This window comes from Olea europaea, chromosome 11 (genome assembly GCF_002742605.1).
Source record: "Olea europaea var. sylvestris chromosome 11, O_europaea_v1, whole genome shotgun sequence".
Classification (NCBI taxonomy): domain Eukaryota; kingdom Viridiplantae; phylum Streptophyta; class Magnoliopsida; order Lamiales; family Oleaceae; genus Olea; species Olea europaea.
Window position 1 is genome coordinate 11522223 of NC_036247.1, and position 14523 is coordinate 11536745.

Genomic DNA, 14523 nt, shown 5'->3' on the forward strand with positions numbered 1-14523 from the left:
CCCGCGGGGGGGGGGGGGGGGGGGGGGGGGGGGATAGTGTACCATGACGGTGATATTCCCGCTCGCGTCCACGAGCTTGATTTCCTTCTCCCACGATCATGTCTAGCATGATGTCGACCACCTTGTGGACGACGATGAGGTCTATTAATGGAAGCATCAGAATTTTCAGTCTCAGTTGAGTATTGGGTTGGGTCAAGAGTGTTTACTTTAGCGGTTAGGGCTCTATTCTTCTCACGCGTAGCTTCTAACTCAGTTTGGACAGCCGTTAATTGATTTTGTAATTGTACCAACTGTCGGGTGATAGCTTCAATGTGGGAAGGGTCCATGGCAACGGTACTAGAGCTAGAGGCAGTAACGCGACCACTACGCAATTGCATACACGATAACACAAGTTAGGTGAAGTGCCTACTGAGATCAACAACCAACGAGTGCTAGCAAGGAAAATAGTGACTGAAATTTATCTATTGTTATTATTATTATTTTATTTTATTGTAGGGATTACGTATGGCCCGATTGCAAGCTAATACTACTAATGCCAATAAAATAAAAAAGCAAAGGTACAAATGCTAGGTCTAGTCACGTGGGATAAACGAGTGAACAATGGGGTCGGCTCGTGAATTTCAATCCAATAGGTTTAAGGCTAAATTATCAAAATATTAGCAACACAAAGAATTAATTGATGCAATTCTAAAATACAGTAACAGTGTCACTAAAAAAATGAATAGGAGCAGAGAGTCCCTGAGTTCAGTTGGCCTGAGTCATCTCAGCGTCGAATGTCTCCACTTTCTGAATGGTTAAGCGTTGAGATGCCAAGACAAGAATTCCGTGTTCGTCGAGATACGGTACTGACCAGTCAACTAAAATGTACCTGAAAATCATGTCAGGAAATACCCAAAAATTCTCGATCTTTTTTTTTTTAACTCTTTTTTTTTGACTTTTTTTTTACTCTTTTTTTTGACTTTTTTTTTATTTTTTTTTTTTTTACTTTTTCTTTTAATAATAAAAATCAAATAATGAAACGATAAGGACTAATTGAGGTCCAAAATAAGAGAGAAACACTAAAACACAAATAAAGCTTTAAAATAAACTCCCGACCAACCTAAAATCAGCATCATTATACCGGTTTCCAGATTTCGAGCCACTGTGAAGAGTATTCGCCGGGCCCACCATCTGCGATTGTGACATCGGTGGCCTTTGTCTTGTCGCCTTCTAGTATAATAGTGAACTCAACGATCTGGCCCTTGCGAAGGGTCCGATATCCATCAGATTTGATGGTAGTCTGATGCACAAACAGATCCTCGCCGCCTTCATCAGGCGTAATGAAGCCATAACCCTTTTAGGTGATTGGGTGATGTATCTGTAATGGATGAAGAAAGCGGCCGATTTTATTTTATTTTTGTCTGAGGATGACTCTTTTTCTTGATTTCGCAGTAGCCGGTTTTGAGGTGTGGGGAGTATGATGATGTATTGGGTTAGATGTTTACGTGTGGGTTGGAGAGGATGGATGGGTTACCTTTTGGATAGGAAGTTATGGTGTTGAACAGCACGTCTTGCATCACGTCTATGGTAATTTTGACTCCAATTTTCTGTTAATGAGATTGAAAACCAGGTTTCGCTCTGATACCAATTTGATGTAGAATGAATAACAAAGAGAGAAGAAGGAGAAGGGAAGGGAAGAGAAGAGAAGAGGGGGGAAACCGGGGAAGAACACAGAGAGGAGAAATAGGGTTGTAGCCAAACTTTTATTCAATCAAATTCATCAACTGAAAAATAACAATGTAAAATAGGTTTAAGTACTGAAACTACTACAAACCTAGGGCCAAGCCTAATACACAAGTCCATAAAAAATAAAATAACCTAAGTCCAACTAAAATAATTAAAACTGGGATGTCCTCATCTGAACGCCTTCAGCAGACTCAAATTCACAAAATCCATAACCTTTCAAAGTTCCATTTGTGGGATCTTGAGGACGCTTCCAACTCTTGACAGGTCCACACAGCTTCAGAAGATGGAAAAGGTCAGACGTCATCCATAGAAGCACTCAAGACAAAAGTGAGGGATACAAATTTGAATTCAACAAGAAGAAGGAGAAGAAAAAGAGAGAGTGAGGGAAAAATGCAAAGGATGGAGTCACATACTTGCAGGAGAGAGAGGATAAAATCATTTTCCACTGTTGTTGATATCTTGCCCACATACACAGTTGTTTGATGCTTTTCTTTTGGTGTAACACTTTGGGCAGCAGGTAGCCTAATAATGGGAGAAGTTATTGGCCTACGAATCCCAGTAACTGGAGGACGTAACATTGGTGGAATAACACCCATTGGTTGCGGAGAAAATGCAAGTCGGATCATTGGTGCATAAGGAGAGGGATATCAAAGGACTCCTGCATTAAGAAAACAAAAAAAAAAAAAAAACTAAGCAAATTTGTCAGAGCATGTTTACAAAATAGTTCCATTAGAAAATTTGTAGTATGCACTGAAAACGAGATATAAATAATCTAACAAGAAAAATCAGCTGATGTTACCCAAAATATAAGTAATATGAGATGGCAACAATGGCAACAAAAATCACCAGCTGAACAAATAACCTGAATGCACACTAAGACAATAACACCGGGATTCATAAACCAGGAATATGTCGGCATACCTTACGCATCCACTTGCAGATCAGTAGCTTTCTCAAAACTATCCCAATTCCAAGCACCAAAGGTGAAGATTTGAATTGAGTAGTGAGACGAGATTACGAATGTCCCATTCACAAGTCACATCATAACAATTGAGGGCACAAAACTATAATGCGTTGTCTACAATCTTTAATTACAACAAACAGCGAAAACGGATCTAGTGGAAATCATAATAAATATAAAGAAACAAAATACGAACTGAATGATTCTCACTGATGTCATAATAAATGCAAAGAAACAAAATCAAATTTGTATGGTTGAGAAGATTGTGATACCTTGGATGATAGAGGCAAAGGAGAACTCAGTTGTTAACTTAACGCGCTGCCAGCAATTCTGAAACCAAAATCCCATAAAGGGGCTAAACATCTTTATGACTACTAGCCTACCAAATGAGCATAGCACAACCAAACAATATTCAGTGTTATAATTGGGAGAATCACATTTTTCAGTGTTATAATTGGGAGAATCACATTTTTTAGCCCATGACTTGACGTTGAATTCAAAAACTATTTTCTCATTGTTTTTGTGTTTTATGCATTATAAAAATAAATATTACCACAATTCTAAAATATGTATTTGAAAAATAAAGATTAACAAATAAATGCATGCATACCAAAAAAGGAGTTGAAGCGTGGGGTAGTCAGTTGTCGATAATGAAGCCTTCCAACCTTTTTCACCATAATCAATCATGAGAACACTGTAGGAGAAAACATCCTGTCATCGATACCCCTAATCCGACTAAGACATATCTCTCATCCCCAAGTGTCACTCTCATTCTTCTCCTTCCAGTAGCACATTATAACATATTACACTATACACGGTGTAAACAAACAAAAAGAACAAAAAAGATCACTTTAATTTGAGTAATATTTACTTTATTTTTGACTAAATGTTTTGATTCCATGAAATTCCAAATTATCCTAACCTAACATAAACATATGAAACGGTTATACAAATACATAGACAGGTAATAGCTGAGAGCAATTGAGAATGAAAGTATTAGATGCAGAAAAAAAACCCACCCGGAGGAGGCATAGTGCCATGGAGAATGGGCTGAGGAATTCCCGGATAGCCATTAGGCATTGGTGCATACGGTCTCATCGGCTGACCGGGCACTGCATAAGGCGCCAACACCACAGGCATCGAAGCTTTCGGAGTCACCGGTACAGGAGGCATCACCATAGGCGTCACCCCGCTCACTCCTGGCGGTGGAACTCCAGTTGTCTGATAATTGACAGTCAGCACTGGTGTGAATTGAGGAATGGCTATGGCGGGGAGCAGTGCCACAGGATGGAAAGACAGCTGGATCGATGGTGGCGGAGGAGCTAAAATCAACGATGGCGGCGGCGTACTAGGTTTAGGGTTGAGAGGTGGGGTTGACAATATGGAAGGTGGACCGGGTTCATCGAAAATCGGCTTATCGAGTTCGGGTTGAGTTGGGTTCGAGTTCAAGTCGGCGACCGTATTCTCCGGCATGGTGGTTGGGCCCTCCATAGCTGACCTTTTCACGGTCCTTGTATTTGGAAAAAAAAAAGGTTGAACACTCCCGGGGTTGTCTTTAGAATGGCTGGAAAATTGATCCTATTTTTCACAATGGCCTTTTCTGTTGGAAGTACTATTTTACTCTTACAATAGTTATTTGCAAGATGTATCTTATATCTTTAAAGATTTATTAATCAGGACCTATATCTATATTTTTCAATCTTTCAAACACCTTTAAATATTCTTTGTATCTTGATAATTCTTCAAAGATCCTAAGCTGACCTTTCTTGGTTATATATCCTCGAACTAATCCTTCTGAAATTTCTTCTTGTATATCTCTATGTTTAGTTATAATATCCTCTATCTTTCTTATTTTTCTCCTAGTTCCTATAGAATCAAATCCTATATTATTTTTACAATTATCATCTATATCTCTATATATTTCTTTAATTTTTTCTTTGCCTACAGGAAATATATCTTCATATTTTTCTGCTAACTTAAATAAAAACAAAACATCTTTTTCATCTAATAATATGAGATTATTATCATTATTACTAGTAGAAGTGGATGCTTGTGAATTGTTCGTCAGAATAATTAAAGCATAAGTATGTAAAAACAAGTAATTAACTTACAGTAATCAAATGAAAGTAAACAAACTTTCCTTCCAGTATGCTCTTATAAATGCTTTGCATGTATTTAATCAATCTTCTGAATCAAGTAAAGGTTTAAAATGTTTTTTGAAATCATTTGGGTCCACAACTGCTTCCGCAAAAGGCTTTTCAATTAAGGTTGCATTTCTCATTCTAAAGAACTAGCCGTGTTACCACAGACGCTATCTCACAATATCCAGAGTCTTTGTTTTCACCTCTATCCAAACTCTTTTCAGAATTAAGTTCTTATTTGAAACAAAATTTTAAAAGATAACTCACACACAAGGTGCTATAATTTTGTTAGAAAACTGCCTTTTTTCCCTCAACCATTCATCAAAGACGGGTACTTTGGTATGGCTAACATCCATTCAAAACCAATGTTTTGAAAATCTTTTAAAATCTCTATCTGTACTGCCAAGAAATCATGAGAAACTTAACGAAATCCTTTTATAAAAGCTTTGTTGAACATAACAAACTTTACTTTGATATTCATAAACTGAAATAATACATGCTTACAATCTATCTTTACATATCTTTGGTACTCACCTTATGAAGTTTAAAAGTCCATAAGTGATTACTTTATTACAAACTTTGCTATCTCCAAGCTATCTAATATTTTTCTGAATACAAGTGGTATATACAGATTACAAAAGATATCTTTCTAAGATGTGTTTCTTCAGAGTGTTTTAAGAGATAAGTTGTTTCGAGATGTCTTCCTTCTTCCTTCTTGCCTCATTTTATAGAAGCCTTTGGAAATCTTATTTTGACAGGTGTTTTCCATCTTTCTTTGTTGGGTAACTAGGACATCTTATCGCCACCGAATTTTTCATTATCTTCTTGCTAAGTGGACCTCTCCATTTGAAATTATATGCCTTATCTTTTGAGTTTGTCTGCCACTTGTAATAATTGGTGGGGAGTAGTCACAATTATGGAGACTTTTCTTGTACTATCTTCTATCTTTTAGTAGTCATAGTTTTTCTTTAATAAATTTTTTTATTAAAGTAGTGATAAAGGGCCACTTTTGCCACCATCACTTTTTCATTTTTGAATCAAAGAATTCTGCAGGGAATTCTTCATCATTAAGGGATGCTTGACTCATATCTTCAACTACATAGTATTCACAATGGTGATCACTGTAGTTCCAAAGTAATTTACATAATTCTTTAGCCATATCTTCTGATCCATGCACTTGGTTGGAAATAATTGCAGATAATAAATGGTCGAGATAACAAATATCTTCTTCTTTGGTAGCCATCCTTGCATTGGAATATATAATATGATCTTCAGATGGATAAACCCATATTTTTTCTTTTTCGGTAATTATCTGAGTTACATGTTCAAATATCTCTTTGTATCCTTTTACTCTTCTGTAGGGTATCATAATTAGAATATCTTGATATCCATTTTTAACAACCTTTTGATTGGTTGATAAAAAATGTTGATTTGTAAGTCCCATTTTGATCACATGGAACGATGGATGCATATATTCAAGAACGGGATCCCATTCTATTGTTGATGAATGGAATCTGATATATATATTTGTTGTCTTGACAATTTCAGTATATCTTTTAACAAATTTCCTAATGTTAGCTAGAAGTTGAGCTATTTCTTTGAGATCTTTATTGGGATATATTTAGGGTATATTTCCTATTTCAAAACAATTTCGAACCCAGTTGGCTGGTGCTTCTGGATAAAAATTTATCTTGTTGTATTTTGAATAATGGAGAGTTTTCATCCACTTTTCAATCTCCAGATACCAATCTGATAAAATATTGAAAATAACAATAAAGAGTGTTACTTCTTCATGGTTATCTTTTCTGGGAATTTTTGTTTCATGACATATCTTGACAATATCTTTTGGATCTATCCTTTCAATAGAAAGTTTAGATTGAGTTTGGCTCTGTGAAGAACTACCTTCTCTTTTGATATCTTAACTATCTTTATTACCAGTAATAGGTTCAAGTTTTCCCTGTGAAGGGGTTCCTATTACCTTCTTTTCTTTCCCTTTATCCTCGGGGAGAGCGCAAGTATTCACAAGTCCCTGCAAAGAGATACTAGATTTGGTACAAGTAACTTTTGCCTCAAGGCCTATATTTTTACCTCGAAGGCTATCTTGAATATTTTGAATTTGTGTTTCCAAATAGGAAACTTTTATCTCAAGTATTTGGACTTTTGTCCTTAGTTGTTCCATCCCTGCTAAGATAATCGGGAAGAAAGTTAGTTTTACCTTTTATGTATTCAATATCAAATTTGAAATATGAAAATCAAATTTGTATACTAATAATATATCTATTGGCAATAGATGGATCAACATTATTTTTTAAAAAGGCTTTAACTTGAGTATTATCAGTTCTAATCAAGAACTCTTTGGTAATAAATAATCTTCATATTTTTGAACTCCTCTTTTTACAGCAATGAGTTCTTTCCTATTCGTCTCATATCTTGTTTCAACTTTTTTGAATGTTCCTGATGTATAATCTGCAAGTATCTCAGGACAAGAACAATTCTTTTCACATTTATATTCTTTATGATTCTTTTTAACCTTTAATACTGCTCCCAGTAATTATCTGAAGCATCAGTTTCAAGGATAAAGAAGTCTTCTTCTTGTGAAATTATAAGTTTGGGCAATACTTTTAATTCTTCTTTTACTTTCCTTATATTTTCATAATCTTGTTCTTCCCAAGACCACATTATATTTTTTCTTAACTTTGGAAGAAAATAATTTTTTTATTTGGCACAATTTTCAATGAATCCTTTAGCATAATTCAATATACCAAGGAAGTTTTGTAATTGTTTTTTATCTTTGATTTTTTCAGGAAATTCTTGAAATTTTTCTCCAATATGAGATTGCAGTTGCAATTCTCATTCTTTTATAAATAATCCTAAAAATTCTATCTATGTTCTTGCTATTTCAGCTTTCTTTGAGAAAGTGTAATACCATGTTTTTTCATAATATAACAAAATTTCTCAAGATGTTCGATATGTTCATCAATATTATTTGAATGAATAAGTAAATCATCTACATATGCAATATAGAAATGAGTAATTGGTTTAATTACCTCATCCATTCTTTTTTGGAATATCTGTGGTGCGTTTTTCAACCTAAATGGCATTACATTCCATTCGTATTGTCCTAAAGGATTGGGGGTACTAAATGCAGTTAATGGTTTACTTTCTTCTGTAAGCATGATTTGCCAAAACCCTGACTTACAATCAAATTTTGAAAATATCTTTTTATTATGTACTTGCTTAATAAGGGTGTCCTTATTTGGTAAGTAGTATTCATCAAATTTGGTAACTTCATTTAATTTTTTGTAATTTATCACCATTCTGGCTTTTCCTCCTTTTATCTCACTATATTTTCTAACCATAAAGGCTAAACTGCTATGTGGACTTTTATTAGGCCTAATTAATTTGACTTCTAGCAATTCTTTTATCTGATTTTTAAATTCCTTTTGGTCATCTACACTATATTTCATGGGTTTGACTCTAACAATAATGTCTGGATTGATTAATTCTGTCTTTGCATTTACTTTTTCTGTATTCCATTTTTCTAATGGATTTTTAGAATATGTTTTAGAAATTTCTTTTTTGAGTTTTTCAATCCTATTTTCTGTTGTCATTTTAAGACTGTAACTGGTTTAAATTTTTTTGTACTCCAACATCCACCACGTTGGGTTGAGAAACTCTGATGGTTTATATATGTATATGTTATTGTAACAGCTTTATTTATTTTTGGTGTAAATATTTTATGTGCACAAGGTATTGTAAACATATACTTATCAATATATTGTGTAAATGTTGCATATTTTAATAGAAAATTTTGTCCTAATAAAATATCACATCCAATTGTAGTTGACATATATATTGTATCAACAAATACTTCTCTAAAGGAAATTAGAAAATGTACTTACTTAGCATATTTGTTGTATATTACCTTATTTCCATCTGCTGTTATAGCGGTGACTATCTTCTTTGAATTGTATATCCAGTATTCAGATGGTAATACATTTGGTAAGCATAAACTTATTGTACTTCCTATATCTAAGTAAGCATGAAATTTAATTCTACAATAGCTTTTTATATTAAGTGTAATTTCAATATATGGACTCATGGGATTAGTACTTATTACTCTTTCCATGATAACAATGATTTCATATTTTCATCTATTTTTGATATGATAATTAGGTTATCATCAACTATTATTTTTAAATATCCTTGACAAATTTTATAAGGACTATATTTCTCAAGAAAGTTCATTCCTAATAGAATAGGTGAACGATCTACTCCATATAATTCATCTTTATATAGAATTATCTCTTTAGTATATTCTTTCTGATAATCTCCTATAAGTATAAGAGGGAACTTAACATATTTTCTTATTTCAAGATTATTTCCTAAATAATCATTAAATATATATGGTTCTGATATTTCAAAATCTATAAAATGACTAACAAATTTAGCATTTACACGACTTTTATTTGCTCCAGTATCTATGAGGACAAGAAAATTCTTCTTGTATCCTTCTTGATTTATACCTTCTATAGAGTCTTCAACTTCTTCAATTATTTCTATTTCTATTTCTGATTATTGTATCTCCTGGTTCATATATACTATTTCCTCATAATCTTCTTCTGATGAGGATATATTTAATTCATAAATGCTACTGCATTCACTACTTAGATTTTCAAAATATTCAATTGGTTCTATGTCACTATCTTCTTGAAATTTTTCATAACTTTTAAGAGTTTTTATATTTTGTCTATCTTTCTTTTTAGGGCATTGAGGGGTAATGTGTCCTTCTTTATTACAAATAAAACATCTACATTTTTTTAATTTTTTTGGTTTTAATTTTTTATTCCAATTTCTTTTCTTGAAATATTTTTTGTGTGGTTTAAAATTCTTTTTTTTTTGAATTTTTTGTAGTTTTTGAGTTTTCTTTTATATTTCTTATATGGTTTATATTTCTTTTTATGACATCCAAATTATTCAACTTGGCCAATATCTTTGTAACAACATAATGAATTTTTTCTTATTTTATATGCTTTCTTATTTTCTAGTGCTTCTCTGCACTACATGCCTATCATTCTTTTTGTAAATTTAATCCTACTTTCAAAACTATCTATTTTTACTCCTTCCTCTTCTCCTAGAGGTAATAATTTCTCATATTCTTTTAATAACTTAATTCCCCATGGGAATAGTAATTTAGTAAAATAAGACCTTAATATAGGTTTATTTTCTTGATAATCTCCTTGATTTAGTATATAGTATATTTCTTCGAATTTACATGTGTATCTTTTTAGCTCACACGTATCACATATATTTAAATTTTTCATTGCTACCATTCCTTGATTATATTCATCTTGTTTTTTTGCTTCTTCATTAGAAGCATATCTATCTCCTAAGAATTCTGTTCTTAAGATTTTTTCAAACCTTTTTAATATCTCTTGTATATTTTGATCATTTAAAGTATTTCTATTATCTAATACTTCAATTCTGTTATCTCCATACTTTATTCTTCCTTTTATAGATTTCGGTAACTTTCTTCACCATTCAGAAACAATTCATCTGAATGTATGTTCTATAAATCCAAAAGTTGTATATGTTTCTCATTTATTAAATTGTATTGCTAAATTTGTGCTTTTCATCCAAGTTTCTATAGCTTTATTTTTATCTACACAGTCTAGATCTAACCATACTCCTGTTGTATGGATTGGTTCATTATAGGTTTTCATTGGATTTATTTCTTTTATGAATTGTTTTCTTATATTTTCAGTGTATCTTTTCTGTGTTTTTTTATATTGATTAATATCAGCCTTATCAGGTATTGGGGTACCATAAGGATAATCATATTCTTCATCACTACTGAATTCTACTTTTATATTTTGGCTTGATGATGGATTAGTATTCATCTTTATATTTTCCATTTTTTCAGTTAATTCTTCTAACTGTTTTTTATATTCTTCATACTCTTCACCTGTAGATTCTAAGAATTTTTGTTCTATTTCTTCTACATCTGTAATCATATATTGTTTTTCTTCGTGTTTTTTCCCTTTATTTTCTTTTTGAGTTATCCTAAAATCTTGAGGTGGATTAATTATAATCCTATCTTTTCCTTTAAGATTTTTATCTAAAAGAGCATTTCCTACTTGTAGATTATATTCTAAATTTTCTAATCTTTTATGTATATCCTCAAAACTTTCATTTATAGTATTTTTAGGTAAATAGGGATAACTATGTTTTTTTATATTTTTCAACTTTTTTCAAAAATTCTTCAATTATATTTTCTTCATCTACTATATTCATCATAATTTTTGGTTCGTAACATGACTCTGATACCATTTCTTCGGAGTGTACAGCGGAGGGGTTAAGATTTTTGAGCCAATTAAAATCTTCATTAGTTTTTAAAATATCACAATAGAATTTATAAAATTCATTATCTTTTGTATTTTTTAGATCAATAAAATTTTGTATAATATTTGAGTTTAAATTTATTAAAGATTTTTAATCTATATTTTTTTGAGGACCTAATTGAAGGTTTTTATATATTGTAATGGCTTTGGTTGCAAATTTTTTAGAAGGGGTATTTTTGGGAAAAATATTGTTCAAAGGCTATTTTTTAAATGATTATATTTCTTAGTCTAATCTTACAAACCTCTCTTGTATTTAGGCTATCTATAGGTATTTCCTCGAACACTCCCATCCTTCCGTCTCTAGAGATTTGTGAAGCAGGTAAATCAAGGGATGTGCCCTAACAGGTCAGGGAACAAAAGCTGCATGTACATTACGCCTACCAGGAGTCAATTCCATGTCTCAGAAATCAAACTCTCGCACTGCGATTGGACTTAAACGTACGTTGCATATTTTATTATATAGCAACGTGTTTATTTATAATTGGTTGTATAAACTACGCGAGGGACAGCAGATTACAGCTTTTTGTAAGCAAAATTGAAAATGAGCTCGAAGAGGAAACAAATTAAAATGGTTTTCTGTAAATGGCTCAAGTGGATTGGGCCTTCAATTTTACTAAAAAAATTAATGAATTAACCCCAAAACTGACCAGATTGTGAGTAGTAATACTACTCTTTTTCAGTAGAAGTTTAACTTTGGCACCACAATCTGTGTGTTCCTAAACGTACCTAGATGATGGGTCAAACGTCTTCGGAGATGGCGCCTCTCCATTTTCATTTTGCTTGCCACATGTAAAACAATGCACATTGTTGCATTGGAGAGGATTCATATCAATTGTGCACCTAGTAAATGGTCCAACTTAAGACAATATAATGGTGGATTATCTTATGGCAGTGATTTAAAATGAGTTATGGGAGACGAGTTGATTTTGCTTGAGCCGAAATTGTTGTTGATCACAACCCAAATGATGCTTGAAACCACGTGAATTAAGTTCAATTGCTTAGAACATTTTCAAAAGACTCCGTAAACATCTTATGCTCTTTGTTTTAGATCATCAGTACTTAAAAATAACTCATTCTCTATTTTTACTTTATAATGATTGTATTTAATAAGCTATTTTCAAAATTATTCAAATCTTATTTGAATTGATTGGCTATTGATATATTAAAAAATATGTTAAAAAGATAGGGAGAAATAAATAAATATTTATTTTAAAAAATTAAAATGAAGAGCCAAATAGAGAGCATTATTAGAATGTTTAAATTTTACTCTCTTAATTTAAATACATGGGCATTATTAGAATGTATAAATATTACTCTCTAGATGTAAATAAACTCTTTAATAAATAGTGGTTTTTGGAGATGCTCTTAGACTTTTCTGTTGCTAGTGAATGTTGCTCTTCTATTGAGATTGTGGCATGGTGTTATATCTAGCCCTCGGATAAGCCATTTTTCTATTTAAAAGTTTGTACACATGGAAAACCCCTAACTATTTTTCCCCATGCTTGCCATCTTCTTCACTTCTTCTTTTACTCTAAAATCTATCGTGAATCTTCGTAACGAAGAAGGTTTGTGGTGCTTAATGTGAACAATAACTTTAGCTCTCTAATTTTAGTGGTTGATTGAGAAGATAGGTTGTAGAGAAGGAGATTGGTCTTCAATTTTGTTTCTTCATATGGGAACTTTACTCTAATATGAACCTTGGTGTATTTTTTGGGTTTTGTCAGTGAGTTTGAATGTAATCCTTAATGTTGCTTTATGAATGAGTAGCATTTAGAAATTAGAAGCAACAATGGGGCTCTCTAAGCGAAAATCCTTGTCTTCTTCTTGTTTTGGTAATGCTTGTTTTTGTTTTTAGCGATGGTTAGTAGATATCTTGACCCACATTTGTTATCTCACCCCCGATGATAGAATAAAGGATAATTACATGTGCCTCCAGGGCACATCTCCAAGTGGTAAAAGGGGAGGGTGGAGAAATCCAGCTTTCCTTGAGGCTGCCGCGTCAAGAATTCGAATCTTGAAATATGGATTTGGCTCTTGGGTAAGTGCAAGTGTATAAGCAGCCTTCCACCCTATACCCTTGGAGGCATAACCTGCGATTTACCTCCCTCACGATACTCCAGGGTAGGGGCAGTGGGGGACCCTTAAAGTTGGGGTTCAACCTTTAAGGATAATTACATGCAAATTATAACGGATAACGAAGCTGAAGTATTTGTACTTGAGATGTGGTGATGCTTTTCTTTGAAATTAATCCCATGTTTGACCCACGGGATCCACAACTTTTATCAATTTTTTAACTACACATTTTATAAATTTTTATCAAGATATACTTAAAAATATGATTTTTAACTAAACCAAACTGGGGCTAAAAAAAAAGTAGAGATTGGCCCATCATTGAGGTCTAGGGTGTGATGTGATCCACATGAATTCAATCACGTGTACTTTTTTTGACGTGAGAATTATTTTAGTTTGAATAATGCTATCTAGCACATTGGTGCTAGATTGCTGATTTAGATAGTTACACTTTATAAGTTTATTAAATGAATCATTTGATTTTGCATTTCAATAAATATATAATTTAATATCATGTAGCTGTCACTTAAATTGGAGTTTATCACGATACATAACATTAGTTTTCTAGTTTTTCATGCTCAGCATCCAAATTGATTGCTAAACAAAAGCTCAAACTATAAGATATCATTAATGCTTATGTTAACATGCAAATAGCATTTTGTATAGTCATAGTTTATTTTAATTTCGCTTCAATATCTATACATTGAATTACTGACTAAGGATTTTTCTCTTAATTGTACTATTGTGTAGGTCGCAAATCATATTTTTACTCCACAAGACTTCACTGGAGCAAAGTATTTGAAAGTCAAACTAGAGTTGAACACAAGTTTTTAACAAAATAGATGTGTGAAAGCACACAGAGTATCAATAATAACAATCAATTTTCAGGGATTTTGAAATATTTTTAAGTTTTATACGAGCTTTCAACAACTTTTCATTTCATTCATTAATATTTCAATGATGTTTGAACAATTTTTTTCTTCGTAATTTTCAATTCTTCAATGTTGGAAAATCTTTTGTGTCGAACATAATGTGGATTGGAGAATAGTGCAAAATCATTGTTCTGAGCTCCATTACTCAAAAATTCATTTTTAATCGCACGTTCTTTCAAAAAAAATATTTTTACATATAAATTCAAAAAATTTTCCTATTGTTAAACTATACATTTTCCAGAAAATCACTTTTACAAAAGTTGCTTTAACATAAAAATGGGGCTCAAAAAGGG

General features: G+C 32.4%; 1 pseudogene; it reads right to left on the reverse strand.

Moving 5' to 3' along the window:
* The window catches only part of LOC111404462, a 13086-nt pseudogene extending 8909 nt beyond the window's left edge, over positions 1–4177 (reverse strand).
* Positions 4178–14523: the final 10346 nt, after the last annotated feature.